Below are 11619 nucleotides of genomic sequence, written 5' to 3'. Positions count from 1 at the left end.
CTTCTTCTCCCTGGTCTTTTTTTAGTGTGCCTTGCCTTCAGTAATAAATTGATGACTGTTTGATTCCATCCGTGGCTGTGAGGTGGGCTCGGGGAGGTCGCTTACCGTGAAATGTGTCAGGTAGTCTGCTGGGCTTTGTCCCAGAAAGCCTCTCATGTAATCCAATAATTATGGGAAGAAGTAGAAAGATCCACGTGAGTTGCAGAAACAGGCTCAGAGGGAGCCTGGGTGGCTCAGTTGGCTGAGCGACTGCCTTTGGTTCAGGTCATGATCCCGGAGTCCTGGGATGGACTTCCGCATCAAGCTCCCAGCCCCTTGGGGAGTCTGCTTTTCCCTTTGACCTTCTCCCCTCTCTTGCTCTCTAAGTAAATAAATAAAATCTTAAAGAAAGAAAGAAGCTCAGAAGGCTGATGCAATTTGTTTAAGACAACTCAGAGGCAAAGCTGAGACAAATCTAGGTCTTGCCACCCTCAGTTTGGGTACCCCCCACCCCCGCTATAATCTAGATGGATGCAGGTGACCACGGCCTTTTGAAAGTTCCTGAAGTGGGCGCTTCCCGCAAGAGGGCACCATGCCTCTGTGGGAGAGCAAAGGTCCCGGTGGAGAAGTGCCACGGCAGCGGCTCGCGGGCAGACAACGAGCACTTCCCGCTTCCAGCAGCAGGGGGCAGTATGGGCCAGAGAATCGTTAGGCATCGTTAATGGGCTACAGACCCTCTTGCTCTTCCGTTTGGAATAGAGACCCATAGCTTGCAAACCTGGGTACACCCTGTCCTGGGAACTTGTTTTTATTTTAGCCTTTGACACTTTGTTCCTCATGGATTTACTTGCACTCATTTTTATTTTTAAACATCTCACGTTCAATTATTATTTATCATGATTACTGAGATTGTTTTCATTTTTGTATTTTTAAATTTTTTTTCATGCTTCCTTAAATTTTGTAGCCCAGGCAAGTGCTTCACACAGTGCTTCACTCATCTCACTGGTCCTGGCTCTGGCTCCGAGGTACAAACCTTGGAGAAGTTTCCAAACCAATGTAAGCAATGATAGGAAGCTGGATTCTAAGAGGTTCAACTTCTCCTGGAAAGATGGTCTCTTCATATTCTCCTGGAACTAATGTTGAGGCCTCTTTCATAATCATTACCCTTTTTTCTCTTTCCCATGGTGTGTTGCCTGGTGTGTCAAAAGCTTTGGAGATGCCAATCAAAGGGAAATTTTGAAATATCGGTGTAGGAGTTGAGGTTAGGTCTGTCATTCTCAACTTTGGGCAGACTTTAGAATCACCTGAGGTACTTGAAAAGCCCAATGCCCAGGCTGCACACTAGACCAATTCAATTGAATATCTGGGGAGAGGGACTGGGCACTGAGAAGGTTTGAAGCTCTCTAGGTGATTCCAAGCAATAGTGGCTGAGAACCACTGGGCTACGGGGTTAGGATTTTTGAAGAAACCTATCAGCCCCAGAATATCTTCCTCATTGGTCTGCCTCAGTCTGAATTTCCTACTATTCTAAGCCTTGAGCAGTGATACCATGCCCACTAATCAGGATTGGCCAAAATAAGTTTGGCTTTTGTGTTATATTGATTTTGACAAGAAGTAGAGGCTCAACTTGAAGCACTTGTTGTAAGTTAATTTCAGTAGGAGATAGGCATGTTTATCCAGTTAGAATTAGCTTTGGTTGCATATAATGAAAAATCCCAAATAACAGGGCCTTAAGATAGAAATCTGAAGGTAGATAGTCCAATGCTGATATGGCATCTTTATGGTCTTAGGGGGTTCAAGTTCCTTTAACTTTCCCTTTCTACCATTCTAGTGTGTGTTTCCTGTCTTTGAGGTCACCTCATGGCCCATGATGGCTGTTGGAGCAGCAGCCATTATAATTTGCTTACCAGGCATGAAGCAAAAGAAAATGGGAGAATGGGCAAGAAAGTTCCAGTTGGCTTCCTTTAAAAAGCCTTCTCTTTTCTTTATATTTCATAGGCCAGAACTTTGTCAAATGCCTATATGCATGGAAGGTTTTGGTAGGTACCTTTGCTCCCCAAATAAAAATCAAACCTCTTTAAAGAAGAAGGGGCAGGGGTGCCTGGGTGGCTCAGTGGATTAAAGCCTCTGCCTTCAGCTCAGGTCATGATCCCAGGGTCCTGGGATCGAGCCCCACATCAGGCTCTCTGCTCAGTGCGGAGCCTACTTCCCCCTCTCTCTGTCTCTGCTGCCTCTCTGCCTACTTGTGATCTCTCTCTGTCAAATAAATAAAATCTTAAAAAGAAGAAGAAGAGGAAGAAGGGGCAAATGGTAGGTAACTAGCAGTTTGTAGTTGTAGCATGGAGCTACTACAGACCCAAAGCTTGACCGTGGGAGGGAACAAAGGCTTGGAAGCAGAATTAAGTCATATTGAAGAAGAAATGATGATTCATTCATCTAGTTCCCAAAAGCTTGCTCTTGTGGGTCTTTTTTTTTTTTTAATTTATTTATTAGAGAGAGAAATCACAAGCAGGCAGAGAGGCAGGCAGAGAGAGAAGGGGGAAGCAGGCTCCCTGCTGGGCAGAGAGCCCGATGCGGGACTCGATCCCAGGACTCTGAGATCATGACCTGAGCTGAAGGCAGAGGCTTTAACCCACTGAGCCACCCAGGCGCCCGCTCTTGTGGGTCTTTAATGGGAGAAGCATGTTTTCAACTGAGCAGCTGGGTCAGGCCCTATTTCTTGTTTCAGTAAATTCCTAGTTCCTAAGCATAGTGGTCTCAGCCTTACTTTTGGGTCAGTCGTCTCCCAGGGCAGCCCTCTTCTTCAAGTGCCCAGATCTAGAAGGTTGTGACACCCCAGGTACTTTCTGCCTGCCCTCGTCTGGATGGTAGAATAAGTCATTGCTAGGCTGGAGGCAGAAGACAGAGGGCGTATCTTGGTGGACCCTGGCTGCATTCTGTGAAGCTTCCTTTTTCACTCCCTTGGAGAGTTAGTCACACACTGTTTATCAGTTATGGTCTTAGCAGGAAGCGGACTCTAACTCGGTTCAAAGGGCTCTAAGGACTATAGGCAGCCCTCATTTTGCACGGTTCTGATATAGATGAATTTCAATTATTGTTAATTTCAGTGGTTTTAAATGATGCCAGACCCCCAACAAGATGGTTACAATTTCAGTGACACTGGTATATTAACTGCAAGAAAGTGTGTACAGCCTCAGTTGCAGAGGTACAATTGGATGGCTAGCTCTTCCGTCCAGAAATCACTAGGTAAACAGCAGTCATGCAATGTGATCGGTGACCAGCCACATCACCTCTTTCCAAGACGGTGGGTGACTGGCCTCTGCACACGGGTTACTCCATTCATGCACAGACAGCAAAGCCAGCAGTTGTGGTGCCTCCTGGTCTCCCACTGATGAACTCGGGGGACATTTTGCAAACAAGGGTAACAAACAGGGAACTGGCCAATAACGACGAAAATGTGGCAAATCAATGAAACTTGAAATTCGAATATAGGTGGGGAGTTAGGAACAGGCAAGGCGCTGTTCCAACTCCTCCTGGCTAGACTTTTCCAAAGAAATACTTTCTCAATGTCTGCAATGTTTCAAATTAGTGTATTTAGTATTGGTACTACTTTTCCTCTTATCAGCATTGAGGGTTTTAATGTTTTCACAAACCTTTTGAAAGGCCAGTCGTAATTTTCCCCATGGGTCGTTAAGGCTATTTTGCATAGTTGCGGCTTGCTTGGTCCTTTTTACAGTCCCCCAAACCATGGTGAGGACCCCTATATTTGAGAGATATGAGGGCACCTGTGTGGCTCAGGTGGTTAAGCGTGTGCCTTTGGCTCAGGTCGTGATCCCGGTGGTCCTGGGATCGAGCACCCGTATGGGCTCCTTGCTCCATGGGGAGCCAGCTTCTTTCTTCCCCTCTGCTTCTCCCCCTGCTTGGACTCTCTTGTTCTCTCTCAAATAGATAAAATCTTTTTTTAACGAAAGATATGGGTGTTCTCAGCAAGTGAGCAAGGGATAGCGGGCATTCAGAAGCTCGCCACAGCAGGGAGCACTCTGTAGGGCAGGACTGTCCGTGGGGTGGGGGGCACAAATGGTGGTAGGGGAGCCTCACAGCAGAAACACATGAGGAGAGAGCTCTGTGCAGAGGGACACAGCCACAGACAGAAAATGCAGCCCAGCACACAAGGGGGGACTGGGAGAAATACCCAAACACCTGCCTCTTTGCCCCACTCCCCCAGCTTCGCAGGTGCTTCCTTCCCAGTGGGTGAATCCAGCTGAAAGGCAGCTAGCGGTGGGTATGGGTCTGGGTCATGCAGTCTGGTCAGACTCCCGCTGCAACTGACAGGGCAGCCTGGATGGGGGCTGAAGTACACTAACACATGTTGACATTTTTATGTCCATGCCCTGCAGTTGGAGGGCAAAGTCACCTGGATCTCTGGGGCTAAGTGCTAGCACATTCCCTTAATAAAGACTAAGTGAACACACATGGGAATGTGGGGTTCCATTCTCCCAATGGCAAGGTTCCTAAGAACAGCTGACCCCGGAGTTTCCCTGGTGCTGCTTGTCCTATTGGCTGGGACAAAAACCACAAACACTTGGGGTCAACTGGAAGGAGAAAAAGCGAACTCCATGTTTTCCAGCTGCTGTTTACAGGAAAAATTTCTAGTGAGAGTCCCCCAGACTCAGTTGATTTTCAGCAAGATGGGCTGGGCAAGTTTCAAATTCCATTCTAAATGCAACTGACAGAATGTCAGGGTGGGCGTGGGTATGTCTCAGATGACAGCATATAAAACATATTGCTTGGGATCAAGGGCTCAAGCATTTTACTTTCTGCCATCAGTTTCTGTAACTTATATAAGGCGTCTCACATGCTTTAATTTAGTTACACCTTTGAAATCTTTTAAGGGTCTGGGAACTTCATTAAACAAAACTTGTTACTGAAATAAAAAGCAAGCGCTGGTTGGCCTTCTGCAGGTTGCTCTGGCTCTGTTGCCCAGTCTCCTGGTAGGTCTCTGGCTGTCTGCAGCTTTATTGCTGAGCCTGATTCCGGGGGCGGGGTGGTGGTGAGACACCTCCATCCAGGAGCTCCTGGACCCTGGGGTCTCCCCACGAAGCCCATGTTGCTGGCTTCCTTGCAAGGGCAGTTTCTCAGCCTTAGCACTACTGACATCTGGGGCCGGATAACCCTTTGCTGTGGGGACCGTTCTGTGCATTGCCGGACATCAGCATCCCTGACACCCACCCACTAGATGCCCGCAGGGCCGGTTCCAGCTGTGACAGCCCAGATGGCCACAGACGTTGCTGTGTGTCCTTTGCGGGGGCAAAATCACCCTCTCCCCACCATTGAGAGGCGAGGAAGCAGTGAGAGAAGAGGGTCCCGGCGAAGCCCTCACAGAAAAGAACCATGCAAAAGATAGTTGAGCTGTATTCTATTTGTCTGATGCTCCAAATTCAGGGTCTTAACAATTGTATTTCCCAAGCCCATATTCAGCACACATGACTTCACGGAGGGTTTTATTTATTTATTTATTTATTTATTTATTTACAGAGGGTTTTAAAGGAAACACTCTTCTGTGAGTTTATTTCTTCACCTTCTTCACCAGTAGTGCACAGGTTGTGTTACATTTGCTTAGGTTCCCCCACCCCTTGCCCCCTTTTATCCTCACGGCATCTCCCTCAATAAAGCTGTTGCCTGTCTAATCCCATCTTGGCCCCTGCTTCTAGAAGGATTTAAACTGGGTTCCATTTTGACTTGGGGGTGCTGCCAACTGAAGCCTCATGTGCCCCCCTCCCCAGGGTGTGGCTCCGATGGCGACAAGAGAGCAAGTGGCAAGCAGCAGAGCAGACTGACAGCCTCAACTGCCACCCCCCGCCCTCCCAAGGGACAGGAGGCCAGGCACCCCCCCCCCCGGCCGCCTCTGGGCAATGACTGAGCACGGCAGGAGCACGGCAGGGGCACAGCAAGGGTACAGCAGGGGTCCCCGGTGCCACATGGTTCCCACCCAATGATGACTTGGGGACTCTTCTAATGGGGAAGTTCAGTCTCCAGGGACCCCAGCGGCCTGGCCAAGATTTTCTCAGAACTGCACTGCAGCCTGTGGCTTGTGGTTCTTCCCCCTCCGTCCTCCTCTCCCTCCCTGCTTCAGCAGGAGGGCTGGGCTTATATGTCGGAAGGCTTGCCCTGCCTGTTCCTGCTCCCTCAAACCCTTGCTTCCTCACAGGTGTTTCCCCAAATATCCCTCTTGCATGCCGAATCCCATTTTGCTGTCTGTTCCTCAGAGGATCAGACAAGTAATGGATTCCCTTCACTACAAAAATTGATTTGTATAAACCCAGATTGTTTGTAGCACAACTATATCCCAGGTAATCGAATAGTTACAATAAAGGTATTATAACTGGATGTACCAGAAAATTGGGTTGGATGATCACACTACCTCGGTTTCCTAAGGGAGTGGATTGTATTTCTAAGTGAGGATTATCTGTGCTAAGAATGACCACTTCTTATTGCCTTCCCCACCCCTTTACTGGGACCTTCTTTCAGTAATTCAGAAATCACCTGCTCAGCAATTATATCCTAAGCCCTCCCACCCTGCTTCCTGCCCCAGCCCTGCCAACATGGCTTTGGAATCCTATTCTATCCTGAGAGAGGAAGGGAACCCTGGATCTGTACAGGTGACAGAGATATGGATATTTTAAGCTAAGCTGCTATTCCCTCCCCAGTCTACCTCCCACAAATCTCTCTCCTTATTCTCATCCATCCGTTCTTCCTCTTCCAGTGGGATGATCTTATCCCACCATGAAGACATGAGACTAGGAGAGAAGGTTGCAAGTTGAGGGTCAAGGCTTTGCCTTTGCAGTGAGGAGAAAACAGTCCATGGCAGCAGGCTCAGACCAGCCAGGAGCTCACAGCTAGATGGTGAAGTTCTGCTGTGGAACAAAGCCAGTCTCACAGATCCCAAAGTCTGACAATACAGGACCATTCCATGGTCATGTCTGAGGGCAGACAATATCATGGCCACTGTGTAAACCATAAAAACCAACGTTCCCCACCCCAAGCTAACACAAGTGAAGGCTGTCTCCTTACCAACCACAGCTTAAGCTCTGCTGCTTTTGTTTCACGTTCTATATAAAAATTGAGATACCCAATCATAGAATTGATCCTGCTTCCTTGAAATTGCCCCCACGGTACCTAACACAAGTTCTATTGTAAGTCCTTTGTAACACCTTTGGACTGAGATGTCCCTGGACTCATAGAGACAGGTACGCAGTCTCCCTCATTGCAACAAATCAGGAAATCTAACTTTGTTCCTGGTGGTCTTTGCCTATGGACAGAGACAGGTGGTCCACATGTGGCCAGGTTCTGGCCTGTCCTGGGACTTCAGCTCCCGGGCCTGTTTCCAAGGTGCTGGATCCATCCTATGAGAGAGAGAGAGAAGAAACTGAAGTCAAGACAATGACAAAAAAAAAAAAAAAAAAAAGGAAAGGAAAAAAAAAAAAAAAGGTTTCATACACATAGCAGAGGTATAAATGAATTTCCTGACTCCAGTTCTCATTCTAACTAGTGGCTCTGTGGCCTTGAACAATTCATACAAAACTGGAGCTCCATGTGTCCCTCACAGACCTGCAAAGTAAGTCTTAAACAAGTCAAGGACGAGAACAAGCTGAGACCAATGGCCAACAAACGAAAAGTGCTTGCTTGTGGACGGGAGAAACTGGCAGGGTGAGGGAAAGGTGGAAGGTACCGAGAACATGATGGGGAAAGTCGGATCATCTCAGGGAGAGAGAATAGTTAAGAACATCAGAGGGAGGCAGGCCAAGTTCATCCCCGCTGGGAATCCTCTGCCCTTGAGGTATCACTCAGCCAAGGGAAAATAGATGTGGGGAGGAAATGGTGTGGGGCTGGCAAGATTGGGCAGAGAAGCACCCAGGGAGGGGTCAGGGAGAAGAGGAGAGGGACATCTGCCCCTGGGAATGGAGTTCAAAGTCCACCTCTGAATGCCAGCTGAAGCGGGAGCCCCAGATGGGCAAGCGTTCCCTTTACCTTTATGTGACAGAAGGAAGCTAGACTCCAGAGCAGATGCCTGCGGCTCAGCCTCAACAGCAGCCTTTATCATATTCTCTCCAAGACTCCACCTTGGCTTCTCCAAGCAGCCACCAATTTAGAAAATGCACAGGCCTTTCAAGAGAAACAACAGATCAGTAATGAGGGTGGCCTTCCAGAGACTCAAGAGGCCAAAATCAACAGCCCAACTTCCAACGAGTGAAGGGAAGCCTCTAGGAAAACACGCTTTTAAGGAGGAAGGAGACGAAAGGGGCCATGAGCTCGAGGAACAGACAGGTGCCTGAAGGGATTCCGCACTTCCCACCTGGGCCCCGTGGGAGGAGCGGCAGGCGCCCCGGCAGGAGGGCCCGAAGCCTCGCCATCCGTGCACACCGCCATCCTTCCGAGCTGCGGACTTCAGCTGTGGCAGGATGCCGGGTCCCAGCTGGGGAGGTGCACGCTCACCCCACCCCGCCCCCGTAAAGGCCCAAACCCTGTTTGAGGGGTCTGCTAGAGCAAACCTCTTCCGTCCTCGGCGGTGAATACGTTTACCAGAAACTCACCAGGCCAGCCCGTGGCAGTTTCATGGATAAACGAGCTCGTTCTCCATCCGCCCACGTCCTCGCCTGGGGGTCCTGGCAGTTTCCTCCCTCGCACGCCGCTGTGGCCTCAGCCCTGCCTTCGACGGGCTTCTGCGCTCCGATCGGTGCCCTCTCCCTGGAAACCCACGTGCAAGGAAAGGCCCCTTTGCGGGCCGGGCCGGGTCGGAGCCCACCGCCTTCGCGGTGCTGTCCCACCCTCACCGGAGGGCCGTTCTCTGCAGTGTGCCGAGGGGGCCAGCGTGCCGAGGGAAGAGAACCGACTCGACTTCGCGAGACCAACGGCGCCAACCGCCTGCAGAGACCCAGCCAACCGCCGCCCGGCCCCGCCCCGCCCCTACGCCCCGCCCCTACGCCCCGCCCCTCCAGGCTCCGCCCCCGCCCCCGCCCCGCATGGCTCCACCCCCGCCCGCATAGCTCCGCCCCCCGCCCCCCCCCCGGTCAGGCTCCGCCCCAACCCGGCTCCGCTTGGCCCCACCCCATCCGGCTCCTCTCCGCTCCCGCCCCTCCCCTCTCCAGCAGGTCCCCGCCTACACCACGCCCCTGTCTCATCCGTTTCCCAATCCTCACAGTCCAGCCCCACTCGCCCCGCAGCCACGCCCTCGCTCCGCCTTGGCCTCCCGCTTCCTCCCCTCCCTGAAGCATCGCCCACGGGGTCTCCTCCTCCAAACATCAGGGTCTCTCTCACTCTCTGGGCCTGTGCGGCCCAGGCCCCAGGCGTCTTTTGCCCCAACTGTCCACATCCTGGTCCATTTCAAACATAGTTTAAAATCACGACTTGGAAGTGGGAGGCAGGATGGAGAGCAGGGACAGCTGGTTTGGATATACGTCCCAAGACCTGCCTTATTCTACCCTGGGAGGTGAGAAGGAAGAAAGAATCTGCGTTGTCTGGCCTCAGGGCTCTTGCCTCACAGCCCCAGGATGAGAGCTTTACCTCAGGACGTAGGGAGATCTGGAAAGATTAGGATCTTTGCACGGGGATTTTTGTTGGTGGTGGTATTTTGGGGGCAGCTCTTGGAGATGTCTGGGAGGAAGATGTCCCCTGAACACCAGCAGTCCTATGTGTAGTGGTCCTCTTATGGCAAGAGCTCTTTCATTGGGATTTGCTGGAAGAATTTGACCGGCCAAGGGGATGAAGCTCGTGATTCCCTTCCGCTTTCCGCACGTTATCGCTTGTGCAGCATCTTGGGGCATCTGTTCAGAGAAGGGTCAAGGATGGAGTCTGTACCGTAGAAGCTCATCCCTAGTGTAGCCATTATCTTCAAAACCTTCTTTCTGATTGTTTGGGTCCCTTAAAGAACCAGGGAAAGAGAACTTGAGAAATGCCAACTGAGAAACTTGAAAAGGGACTAAAACATTGTTAGAAGTGTCCACACTCTCCAGAGTGCCACCCTCTCCAGCGAGCCATTTGGTTATTTTTATTTTTTACTTTTTTCTGGATGGCCTGAATATGGGTTTCCTCTCCCCTTCAGGTGAGAACAATATTAGCTTGCTATTAAAGAAACAGTAGTTCTCTCTGCAAAGGTTTGGAATTAAGATTAAAGCTTGAGGTGCGCCTGTTTCTTTACAGGTGCAGAATCTACCACCTTCTAGCTGCTCTGGTCGTCAGCATAGCTGAGGGCCATGATAGAGCGCATGGTTTCTTTTTATAGCATCCAAAATGTAAGTTATTAGTAAAAGGATATTGCTAGGAAACATTGCAATATGCTTTAATTGGTTTTTAGATTAATGTAGCTTGTTTGCTAATGTAAGTAACTTGCAATGCATTTTCTGTTTCCTTGGGAGGAATGCTAGAAAAAAAAGCTCCAAATCGGGAAAACTGAATGAAAACGGACAGAGTCCTCATCACATTTTCTTACTGCCCCTGCAGCCTCAGCCTAACGTTCCTCTTCTAGTTTAGAATTGTCTTAGTAGCTCAAGAGAGCATGCCCCACTCCTTGAATGAATGGATGAATGCAATCACCTAAGGTTTGTAATCTCCTCCCCCAGCCCCCTTCCGCATCCCATCTGCCACGAGTGGGAACCTTTCCTTCTAGCACTTCACGTGGCAGCTGCTTTTCCACCCACGCTAAGCCTTCGCACCATGTCTTCCACATCGTATGTATTCGATAGGAGTGAATCGAAATAACTGAATTGAGTTGGATACCCAGCAGAACAGATAGCACGCAGTTTAGTGCCACCTGTTCTAAAATTCTTCATGCAGACCAAAGCAGATGTGATTCCATGTTCAATTACTGCTCAACTCTTGGCAAGGATCTGAAGACAGATAGAAACATCTTGATCTCTTTGTGCAAGAAGTCGGCTTGCAGCATCTGTAGCAAGTGTAAATTTTTATCTCAAAAATCGATGTCTCTGGCCTAGAGAAAATAAATTAGATTGATTTTTTTTTTTTAAACACCAAAGACAGAGACTTCATTATCTCGAAAGGGGTTTGTTATCCATGTTATTTAAGGAAAACATAATTGAAGATACAACTTCATCCTGGGTATCCTGGACTGATTTGGCACTAGACGTTTCTTTAAAAGGTATAGGGCACTTTTGTCTTCGTTACTGGAAGTACCTCTTTAGCCAGTGCCTCTCAGGGAGACTATCTGCCGAAATATCACTGGGTTGCCATTCAAGAGGAATTGAGCACCCCTTTTGCTGTTGTTCCTAAAAGTGATTCTGTGGATGGTTGGGTGGCTCAGTTGGTTAAGCCTCTGCCTTCAGCTTGGGTCATGATCCCAGGATCCTGGGGTTGAGTTGCACATCAGGCTCAAGTGCTTGGCAGGGAGCCTGCTTCTTCCTCTTCCTCTGCCTGCCGGTCCCCCTGCTTATGCAGTCTCTCTCTCCATCAGATAAATAAATAAAATCTTAAAAAAAAAAAAGTGATTCTGTAAGGAAAGAATTCTGCTGTCACTAGGTCTCCCAAAGTATTTGTGTCCATCGGTAAGTCTTTGCATTTCAAATAGAAGCACTGAAAATAGCAAGAGAATAAAGTCTGGCCTCTGTAGACCAGGCATTGCTTAGCATG

This window comes from Neovison vison, chromosome 6, assembly GCF_020171115.1.
Source record: "Neovison vison isolate M4711 chromosome 6, ASM_NN_V1, whole genome shotgun sequence".
In the NCBI taxonomy this organism is placed as follows: Eukaryota; Metazoa; Chordata; class Mammalia; order Carnivora; family Mustelidae; genus Neogale; species Neogale vison.
The sequence above is the reverse complement of the archived record's forward strand: the minus strand, read 5'-3'. Positions refer to the sequence as shown.